An 11,914-nucleotide genomic window follows, 5' to 3' on the forward strand; every position below is an offset into this window, starting at 1 on the left:
CTTGACTTATCCAAAATCCTTAACCCGGATTTCACCATACAAAAGATGGACCATCCACCCGGGTTAAGAAGGTGTTACTAACTGTTCATAGAACGCAGTAAAATAAAGAGAACAGGAAACAAAGACTTCATCCCCACAAACAGAGGATCCATCCATCTTTAATACCCCTTTTAAATTGTCTTAAGGATCACTGATCCTTCAACCTAGATACTACTGTCTATTACAAACCATTATCCTGAAACATGATAAAAAAAATAAAAAAAAGGGCTCAGGCCTTGTCTTCATTATCCTTCATCGCCAATTCATGAAGCATCTTCACCTTCTGCTGCTCATTCATCGGTCTTCACCGCTTCCTTGGCCCCACTGGTTCCAGCTTCATTCCCATTCGGCATTTCCACATCCTCTTCACTACCTAGAGCCACCATACTTGCTTTCCACTTCTCAACATCCCACACAACCATGTCGAAGGTAGGATCACCAGCCTGTGTCGCCATCTTGATCCTAGCCTGCAAAACTGTTTTAGCAGCCCACATCTTAGCTTCTTCTGTAGCCTGTTTGACCTCGTCTTGGTTTCGGGCTTCTGCTGAGGATAGCTGATCTTTCAGTCGCTTCTTATCCTTGGAGAGCTGAACCATGGACTTATCCTTTGCAACTGCCGCGCTTCCTATTCCCGAGAGACTCTCGCTCATTTGATTCCCAATCTTCTCGTAGTGGTCCTTGCAAGCGTTAAGAGCCTATAGCCAACAGTTAAATGAAAGTTAGAAGGATATTGGATCCTTAAATTCAAGACGTCAGGGTACATGATGCTTACAGTGAGGATCATATCAAAGTGGGTCTCGGGCTCGGAGGATCTCTTTCTTTTGGAAGCAGCTGACTTGTCTCTGGTAGTCGTGGTCTTAGGCTCGGAGGTGGCTACTGCCTTCAAAGCTTCCTTCTTAATGCTTTGGGGAGTAATCATGCTGTCAATATCTTCCAAGGAGAACTTGTTAGCAAAAATCTGGGATTTCTGGGCACCTGTACAAGCCAAGTAACAAGATAAGTATTCAATCTAACTTTATTTATTTAAATTTAATATACTAATCTTACTTGACATGTTGGAATCTGAAGAGATGTCGTAGAAAGCTTCCACAAATCTTTCTTGAAAAGTCCGAACCTCGGTATCCAGGGCAAGGAATTTTTTTGTTTTCTCTTCTGTTCCAGGTAGCTTGGCCAAAGAAGCGAAGTTCTCAACTGCAAATAAAAAAAAGGGAGATTCAAAATTTGGTCTATTATCACGGATCGCACCTTTGTTAAGGATCCAGGATCCTACCCTTCTTAATCCAAGTCAAAGGTAAATCAGTTCCACCGGGTATAGAGTTCCGAACTACAAAGAAAAATTGATTGCTCCAGAAGGAATCGTTTTGGGTTACTTTTGAGATTGGGTTGGGTTGAAGAGGTTTGCTCTTCAGTAAAAACCGATTTGAACCGTGGGTTGTAAGGGTATAAAGGTAAGACAGTTCCTGGAGGCCGAAATCGATCTTTTCTTCCTCAATAATGTTTTCGATAGTGCTTAGAACTCTCCAAACCATGGGCATAGCTTGAATATATGACAAGCCGGTAGATTCGAAGAAGCTCTATGTGAAAGGGGGGAAAGGATACGTGTAGCCTTTGAGAAAAGGGCAGGCCGGAAAACACACCCAGGTTCGAGAGTAAACGTCACATCGGACAGTGGAGTCGTACGGTCGGAAAATAGTTTCCGGTGGAAATAGTGACCAGAATTCGTCAACCTTGGGATCAGTGAGTTTACAAATCTCCATAGAAGGATTGGCGATAAGGTATTGGGGTTGCATCTCCATTAGTTCGGAACCATCGGAGGACTGATCGGAGTGTTTAGAGGGAGAAGAAGAAGAAGAAGCGACAGGCATGTTTATCAAAATAATAAAAGAGTAAAGAGAGAAAAGAAGGATACCTGCTGAACGGCCGGGATATGTGATTATAAATGGTTTATAGGGATCACATATATAGACGGTTATGATTGATTTCAAGGGTCTGATAATAATTACCCCTGGCAGCTGTCTAATCATTTACTCTTTTTGCAAAGATTTTAAATTTCAAAATGCCAGCTGTAATACAAAAACACCCGCCATTTTGGGGCAATTGTTAGGGCATAGAATTTATGCTGAGGATCCGCTATCCTTAATCAGTGTGTGGATCACTAATCCTTATGACATTTCCTGGATTGTAAAGGATCAAGGATTCTTAGTATGATATTTTTACTAATAGTTGTTTATGGATGGTGTTGTATTTCTTAGATATAATAGCTAGAAGACTGAGTCGTCCTAATCTTGCGCTACTAGAGGACTTCCGCACTTGGTCAATGATGATGAACGGCTAGTGGAGTGGTGGCGTAGAATTAGGGATTTAGTTAGTTATCTTTTTTGTTTATAATCGAGATAAAGATCAGTTAGTAAACACATGTACTACACACACACACTCTTGAGCACTCAATAATTCGGAGCTCTCACTCTTAGCGTTATTGTAATACTGATCGATATCTCCAACACTAGGAAACCATTTTTGGATATTAATAAAGTGGTTTTTGACGAGTTGTCATCACCTGAGGTTTTTTTCCTTTGATCTAATCGAGATCAAGGGGTTTTTCCTCGCAATAAATCACGGTGAGCACTCAGTAATTCATATCTATTTCGTTCGTATAATCATTGTTTTCGCTTTAGCACTAAACCTCACATAACAGATTTGGATACATTATCCTTAGCAGATTTTTATCCAAAACAGTCTGGCCAATACCTCCACAAACTAGGGCTTATAAATATTCGTTTTACTATTAAAAAAATTGTTAAAAATTAAAAATACTAACACAAAAACACAGGGCGTGCTTAAGAAAGCACGGTGCAGTCTCATAATGTGCGGACCGAAATCTTCGCTGCAAAAATCTCAGTCAGACTGGTTTGTAACAGAATTGTCAGAGCAAAAACCACGGACCGTGCTTCTCAAAGCACGGGGCCGTGCCCTGAATCTGGTTGGATATAAAAGGAACCTCTTACCAATGCATTCCTTGCACCAACCAAAACCAAAACACTCCTCTCTGATAATTCGACATGCCTACTGAAAAGAGCGAAGCAATTCCCGTTCCTCGACAACCGAGAAATGACGCCCGCCATGTTTCCAAAACCGAGCTTCTCTTGAAACTTCAAGAACTTGTCAAGGAACTCACTGAAATGAATCTCCTTGCTGAGATGCGCCTCGTTCAACTCACCGAATCAGTGGAAAACATGGAAATGGAACTCCGAGAAATTAACGAACAACTTCAGTTTCAAGTTTTCGGTTTCACATACTTTCCACCACCAGGGCCATTCGACGGAGGATAACCTTTCGGGGAAATTTTGGAACCTTAATTTTCTATTTTCATGTGTAAATAAGTGCCTTATGCACATTGTGCTAGGAATTTCGGGCTTAACCCTAATATTTTCATGTTTCTAGGAAAACCGGGGCTTATCCCATAATTGTTTTAGGACCTTTAATTTTAATGGAAAGTAACTTTTAGGATGACCAAACTCTTAAAAATAACATGTTTCTAAAAATTCCGGTCGCGTTTGGCTGAAAAATAAAAGAAAATTTCAGTGACAGAAAGCACAGGCCGTGCTTTAGGAAGCACGAGACCGTGGTCACCCTAGAATCTCGAGCATGATACGCGCTGACTCAGTACAATTCTCTGACTTAGAAACATTTATTCCCCTAGCAGCACGGGGCCGTGTTTTCAAAAGCACAGGACCGTGTTTGACTTTCCAGTCTCTATATAATGCATGCAAAAACTCACACCAAACACAAAATTACTGAAATGGAAAGTAAGAAAGTTGAATGGAGGCCAGTGAGGAAAGGCAAGCAACATAATTCTTCCTCAAATCTTGAGGAGGAGGTCATGAGGCTACAATGCATCATACGAGACCAAGTCGAAAGCAACATCCAAACTGAAGCTCTCATAATCTAGCTAATCAACAAAGTCGAACTGCTTCGGTTTAAAAACTTCCATGTTGTGGATAGCCACAACAAGGATGTGGCTTTCAAGCTCAACTATCTTAACCAGGAAATCACAAAGCTTGACAAAAAGCTTTCCGAGCTCTTTGAATTTAAGCGAGCCCCACCACACATTCAAGACCTGTTCGGGAATGGTGGTCGTTGAAGTCCCGACTTTGTCTTGTGTTGAATTTGCTCGTGCTAGTATTATGCGTTATGATCTAGAATTGTTATCGTACTTTTCTTTCCATTATGTTTAACTATGTTTTAATGAAATTTAGGACTTTTAATTACTGTCTTAATCCTAACCTACAAAGAAAATCAGTCAAAAATGAACCAGCTCGACAAATAAACAGCATAAACAAAAGAAACTGTCTGTCTTGTGCAGCACGATACCGTGCTTCAAAAACACGGGGCCCTGTTTTTATGGCCAGTGCATTTATAAGTTTTTAATTAATAAAATAACTTTTCTAACCACTCAACCCTAAAACCAACTTCGTCCCTCAACACAAACCGCCGACCACCCCCCTATTTCACTAATTTCTGCATCAATTCTTCGATATCAAACCAAAGGTATGTTAATTTAACAAATCTATTGTTCCAATTCATCTTTCTAGGTCTAATTTAACCCTAAATCTCACAAATTGATTGAATCGGGTCTAAACCCAAAAATTAGATGGGTTATTCGGTTAGGTTTAGGATAATGGATTGTTAGATAGTAGGTTTGATAAAGATTGATTAAAGAAACCATTCGGGTTCGGGTCTAGGGTTGCAAATCCGACAAACTAAAAAACCCAAATGGTATATCTGGTTATAAACGCAGGTTCAAGTCTTGATGATTTTTAAATTAGGATTAAAAACACAAGTCGTGTTTTAAACAACACGAATCGTGGTCACCTTTTAGTCAACAGAAAGTCAAAATTGATGGAAAATGACGAACAGTAACAGCACGGGCCGTGCTGTTAAAAGCACGGTGCCGTTCTTAACTCTCTGTTCCAACATATTAATAATTTTCGATACATTTTGACTAATTTGAATACAAATTGCAGATGGCCGAGTATGGGGATGACATTCATGCATTTCTGGACTTTCCAGGACGTGATGCAAGGAATAGAAGGGCCCAAACAAGATTAACCTACCTCAACCGTCGATTTCCAGAAGCGAACTTCTACGCCTGCAGGAACACACTAAGGCAAGTCAACCAATGGAACCGGTACAAAACCTTGTTCGAGGACCATGGAGACGAGTTTTTGGTCAAACAGGAGAGTCGGTAACTGAACTAACAAAGGAGTGGCTTTTTTTCCATAAAGGCCAAGAAATTGGACACGTAGGGTGAGGACGCCAGTGAGTTCAGATGTGGGGGTGAATGGCACACGACTTTTGTCACCCAACTTGGGATTGATCTGGGAATTTACACAGCTGAGGAAATAGACGATGAAATATGGTTCAGAGCAGGAACAACATTTGCAGACGAAGACGGTGATGATGATGCTGAAGCTGGAAACACAAGATTAGAAGCATGGGAACAACTGAGCTACGGAACCGAAAACTATAATGCAAGCGTTTCAAAGAGCACGACATTACGTGACCCACACATGAGATACATTCACCGCCTGCTCAGTCACACTGTCACTGCTAGAGGTCAGAGTGAGGGGGTTGTTAATATAAAGGATCTTTGGGCACTTTATTGCATGAAGAATGGCATCCCGTGCAACATCACATATTTATTCTGCAAGCTATTCACAACAAATGCAAATGTCAAAGGAAACACACCGATCTTTGGCGGGCCATGGATCTATAACCTCTATGAAGCTTATGGTGTGGACAGAATAGGTACCCGAAGCCCAGATTCGATTGCTCTTACTCTTGATTATTGTATTAGCATGCAGATGGTTCAGCGGATCAGTCAAAACCCGGATGTGTGTGTAGGTTCCCTGGACGGATCACACAAGATATCGCAGTCTACTCAGGTGCGGAATCCCTGCGTAGATCGTTACGAGCGTAGAAAGCAAACCAAACAAACACGATACGATAAACGAACACGTTATATTGATAACCGAACACGTGATACGATATCACTATTACAGACTCACGTTACCGAACAAACTCGTTAACCAAAACTGCTAACAACTATCAACTCGATTCAACCAACATCAAGCCGTAACATCTAATATAAATACACGACAACTTCGCCTGATATGTTCAGGCGAAGTTGTCCATAACTTCGCTTGTTCAACAAGTTCGCCTAGGCGAACTTGTTAACAACTTCGCTTAAACAAAAACATAAATAACATTACAGACTCGATTACAGACACTAGACTATGAACTACTGACATTTATGCACCAACAGACTCCCCCTTGGCAGTAGCTTCATATCTTGATCTTTAAGCTCTTGTCTTGTAATCCTGTATCTTCACGCATGCACTCCTTCTCTAACACAAACTGACACGACTCTTTGATACTTCCTCGCTTCATCCTTCCAAGCAGGAATATAAAAGATTTTCTTCTCATTAAGCACCTTCAGATCAGCTTGCGATAAGTTTACCAAATGCATCGGATCGTAAACTCTAAGGAGCTCTTGTTCATCCTCGTCTTCCATCACCGCCTCTGCTGTCTCACAATCCACGTACCACCACTTTAGGTCTTTAAGCACATCCTTGGGCATTAGCTTCATCGGTACTTCTTTCAGGCACCGGATCGGTTTATACTTCATTACCATCCAAGGTTTTCCATCAGTTCTTAGACCTCTATCCTTGTCCTCAACAAGTTTTCCCTTTTGTGGCTTCAACAGCTCAAACTTCTTTTCTTTTATACTCTCTCTCCAAACAATTTTCTCAATGACTCTAGCCATATTATCGTCACTTCGATTGATTAACCCCAATCTGGCTAAGTCTTTCACTTCACATTCCGGCAGTGTATTCAACGACCTTAACATTCTTTTAAAATACTGAACGCCGTCATACCGTTGAGCACAAAGAGCTTCAACTGCTCATCATAGATCCAGCAAATAATCCCTTTCTTCGCTTCAGCATAGCCTTTGATATTATAATTCTTCTTGAACATGGTTGGAATAGCAGGCTTTTTAGTCTTAATAAACCAATGAGCATATCCTTCTTTCCACCTAGGCTGCTCCTCCCACTCTGTCTCATCATTCTCCATCTCAGTACCAATATCGGCTTTCTCAACATCTGGGATCTCGTGTTCAACATTTTCTTCTACTATCTCACCCTCTTCAATCTCATCTTCAATCACAATTTGTGCGCCAATCTTCTCAATCTCCTCAATCGGCAGCACATCATCATCAAACATATCATCATCTTCTAGCATATCATCATTCAATTCTTTCAACGCATCTATCACATCATCATCATCATCAACCATCACCACCTCATCACCACCAACTGCACCCGCAGACTCCCCCTGAGCTGTGGAAGTCCCAAGAGCTTGAGTAGTTCTTGGCAACTCACCACCTGCACCTTTCGGTGCATTGGGATCATCGTCTCTGTCATTTCTCTTCTTCGTCCTTAACTCGTCGCCTCTACAGCCTGTCTCCCCCTGAGATGCCAAGAATTCCTTTATAGCATCTATAATTCGCCCATGTTCAACCAGGAGGGACGACTGTAGTTGATTCTCTGCTACAAGGCGCTGAAGAGCCTGGGTCTGGATAAAGTTTATCCTCGATTGCTCTGCCACGACCCGCTCAAGTGCAGCCATTCTCTCCGAGTCTGAGAGGGTTGCATCGAAATCAAACCTCATGTTATATGTGTCTTGAGTATACTGAGGAGGGATCTCGAATGTAACCGGGACTTCAGAAGCAGTTGTGGACGTAACCGCAGGTGGTATCGTGACCGACAACCCTGCAGTTGCGACGACCGTCGACTCTACAAACCGTGCCACCACCTCTGAAGGAGTAAGCGTTGGAGATGGTAACGACACAATCTCCGGAGTCGTCGTCTGTAGTGTGATGGATGGGATGCCGACAGCTGATGTAGCCACCACAGGAACATCTGCGGCGCTTGTAACATGTACAGAAGTAGGAACAATCGACATACCTGACAGTGCGGATGGAACAAAACGTATAACTCGTGAAGTCTCTCCAGCTCCCATACCAGCACCTGTCCTTTCACGTCTTGATCGTCTGATCAACTTGTGTATATCCTCCTCTTCTTCTTCTGACTCACTATCATCCACTGTCCTCTTCCTCTTCCCCAACGTCCTCTCTCTAGTCACCAACATCCTCCTCGCCTCATCCATAACATCGTCAAGATCTGAGTCAGCCACCGTCGTAGCTGCTCTAGTTACACTCACTTCCCTAACCTGTGCAGCAGAGACCTGCACTTCTTCATGTGGATCAAAACATCCATGTCGAAGAATCCTTGGCCGCCAAATGCAGCATCAAGGTCAACATCCTCCTCAGCCGATACAACAGGCACAGTAGGTACATCTCGAGTTGCTCCTGCCTGTTGTGGTTGAGGGTCTCTGAACTCGTCCCCCCGAGCTGGCACATACCCCGGGTTTATCAAGTACCCGAAGAGTGGAGTATGCCTTGGACGCAGTTCAGGCTTGCTCCTCGCACTGGATGTATGGCATTGAGCAAAGATACGTTTGCTCACATTCTCCACGTATCTTATCGGGCGTCATTGAGGCAAATTCGGAGACACATGGTTCAAGATCATCTGGTTGAATCTTGGATACATTATGAACCGCTCACGAGCTATCGCCCTCCTTTGTCTGTCGATCTCATAAAAGACCATCTGACTAAAGCTATAATGTTTGTTATAAGTCAGAGCAGTCATTACTGACTGCATGGTCGCACCCATACCATCAGTGCCCGCCTTCCTCCCAGGCATACACACAATCATGACGTGCATGAGGAAGCGCCACTGATCGAGCAGGAACCCCTTCCGTCTCTGGGTATCGCCCAAGGGACCAGAATATCCCATTCGTAGGAATGCTCCATCGCGAAACGGAGCCACAAAGTCAGTTGGATCGTCCCGAGTCTCCTCTCCAAAACGTAACGCCACCCGAATTTGTTCAGATGAGAACTGAACTTCTTGATTATTGACTGTTGCTTTCATAACCGGGGGCTCAACACGACAATCGTACTCCACCGTCTGCCAGAAGTCCTCGATATTGGGTAAGGATATCGGCAGTGTCGTCGTGATTGCGTGGAATATCCTCGAGCGTAGGAGGAATGTGATTATCTCGCGATAATCCTCCACACCACTCGCTTCCGGGTCTAAGGTGATGAACATGTTGTGACCCGGAAAGAATTGCCTCTGATTATCTCCTCCGTCATCTCCTCCAGCATCTTCAGCACCGGCAACAGCAGCCATCTCTGCAACAAACGAACCAAGTTAGATAAACATTAAGACATAACACAAGTTCGCTTGTTACCATGAGCGAAGTTGTGATAAAAACTGTATAGGCGAAGTTAAAGTTGGGGCGAAGTTTGGAACAACTTCGCTTCATCTTTAACTTCATCTAATAATTGTTAAGTTAAAAGGATCCAGGCGAAGTTAATGATAACTTCGCCTCACCACAACATCGCCTCAGGCAAATTTAAGCTTCAGGCGAAGTTGAGCATCAGGCGAAGTTACGGATAACTTCGCCTAAACCTTAAGTTCGCCTGAATATGAATCGGCGACAGTGAGTTTGATTCAAACTCGAAAATCTGGTGTTTCGGCCAATTTTGACGATTTAGGAGACTAAAACACATGGTATTAAGGCAGTCCGGACGATCAGTTTGTTCATGAACACGTAAAACAAGTTTTGAAATCGGGTATAGGTTTCGAACGTCCGAGGTCGTTAACCGGGTGTCGAAACAACCTAGGATTAACAACATCGAACATCGAGTATAAGATATAGAACCCTAACACACCTTGAATACTGATTGAAATCAGAAAAAAGATAATCGGATGAAAAAACAGATATAAGTTCGCTGTGAAATTCGAGGATAAGTTCGCTGTGATTTTCAAATAATGACTGATGACCTTTGAAAATCCTTATATAGGGGCGAAGTTATACAGGCGAAGTTATGGTTAACTTCGCCTAGGCGAAGTTATTCACAAGTTCGCCTGTTTAACAACATCGCCTATATTTACAAAATCAACCCTTATAATTTGAACATTTTGCAATTAACTTTTAAAACTTCCCTTTAAGAATTAAATAACACGATCAAGTCCAAGTAACCAGTTATAAAAGCATACAACTACATAAAAAGAAAACTTTTAACAATTAAAGTATAAGGGATCAAATTTCAGTCTCGATAGGGACTGCTACGTTTTAGAAAAGATCCGAACAGGAATCATACTAACAACGTGACTGTCACATAGATCCGTGTTTAGCTGTATTATGACATAAGAAAACAGGGTGTAAGCAGGTAATATACTTAAGATGGTTTTCATCGTTTCTGTGATACGAGTTAGATTCAATTATGCCTCAAAATTTAAGTGGGCAACAACTCAGAGATTATGATGCCTCCTATCTATTCTCAAAGCGTATTTGGCTTTCCCAAGTCACACCGAATTGACCTCGACCTATAGTGTCTGATTAAGTTTGTAAGTATTCTTCATCTGGTTCCCGTTCTCCTTCTTACTCTATGATCGAGAAGTCTTGACATTTTTAGCTATAGAAAGTTCCAATAACTCACAATTTTTTTTTTTTTTTTTTTTTAATAACACTCAAATTTACATAGACTTCAGAGTAGTAAATAACCGCAAGTCCTGAATCTGAATCACTGCAGTTTCTTGAAATGCTATCTTCACGGGAATCAGAACACACATGGGCTCGTGTATGACTAGGTAATCGCTTTTCTGCCTATCATTCGGAAAGATATATATGAAGACATGCAAAACTCTTAAGGAGTTTCCACGTAAAATCAAGTAGATTTAGTTTGTATCACATCTACTTTTACGCACCATAAAACGTTACCATGACATACAATGACTGTCCTAAAGCCTTTTAAGCCTAATAACTTCACTAGTTAAGCACACAGAATCAGTATATCTATCATTTGCCAAGGTTGGATCAATTTTCTGTTAAACATAGCTAACGAACTTCTTACGAAGTAGTAGACTTGAAAAATAATTTCATTTCCCCTTTTTGTTTAAAAAAAATTTTTTTAACATTAATCGCCCCGACCAAAACAAAGTCTTCAGGTAAACGGCTATCCCGAAGATCCAATGGATCAGCTGGACCGACCACATACTAGTATGTGTCCTTCTAACTAGGTATGATAGACTAATTTTAAGCGAAAAAATGAAAACTCATCATAAACCGCCCCGGTCACTGTCAGTCATCTGGTTAATGGCTATCCTCAAAATCTAAAAGTAGAAAATGAGGACCAAAACATATCCGAAGACAAGTCCTTCAAACTGAGGTAACCGACATATTTTAAGCGATAGTGACGTTTTTTTTTTTTTTTTTTTTTTTAAGAATAACATGAAAAGCATGGTTACTTGGGATTGATCATCCCATTTAGCTCGATAAGGTTTTGAAATCTTGTTTTGTCAAACGCTTTAGTATAAAGATCAGCGAAATTATCAAGCGTATCCACCTTTTCAAGCACTATCAGTTTCTTCTCAGCACAATCCCGTATAAAATGATGACGTATGTCAATATGTTTAGTTTTACTGTGCTTCACGGGATTGTTAGTTACTGAGATAGCAGCTGTGTTATCAATGCAAATAGGTGTAAGTAGTGTTATCAATGCAAATAGGTGTAAGTAAGAAATTCAGACCATAGTCGCGCAACTGTTGTTGAATCCAAAGAACCTGGGAGCAGCAGTTTGATGCTGCCATGTATTCTGCTTCACAGGTTGAAATTGCGACCGAAGTCTGTTTCTTGCATTGCCACGACACCAATCTACCACCAAGAAACTGACATCCTCCAGTTGTTG

Source organism: Bidens hawaiensis, unplaced genomic scaffold (genome assembly GCF_021521415.1).
Source record: "Bidens hawaiensis isolate Kalapana, Puna unplaced genomic scaffold, B.hawaiensis_p1.1 tig00003510_1, whole genome shotgun sequence".
NCBI lineage: Eukaryota > Viridiplantae > Streptophyta > Magnoliopsida > Asterales > Asteraceae > Bidens > Bidens hawaiensis.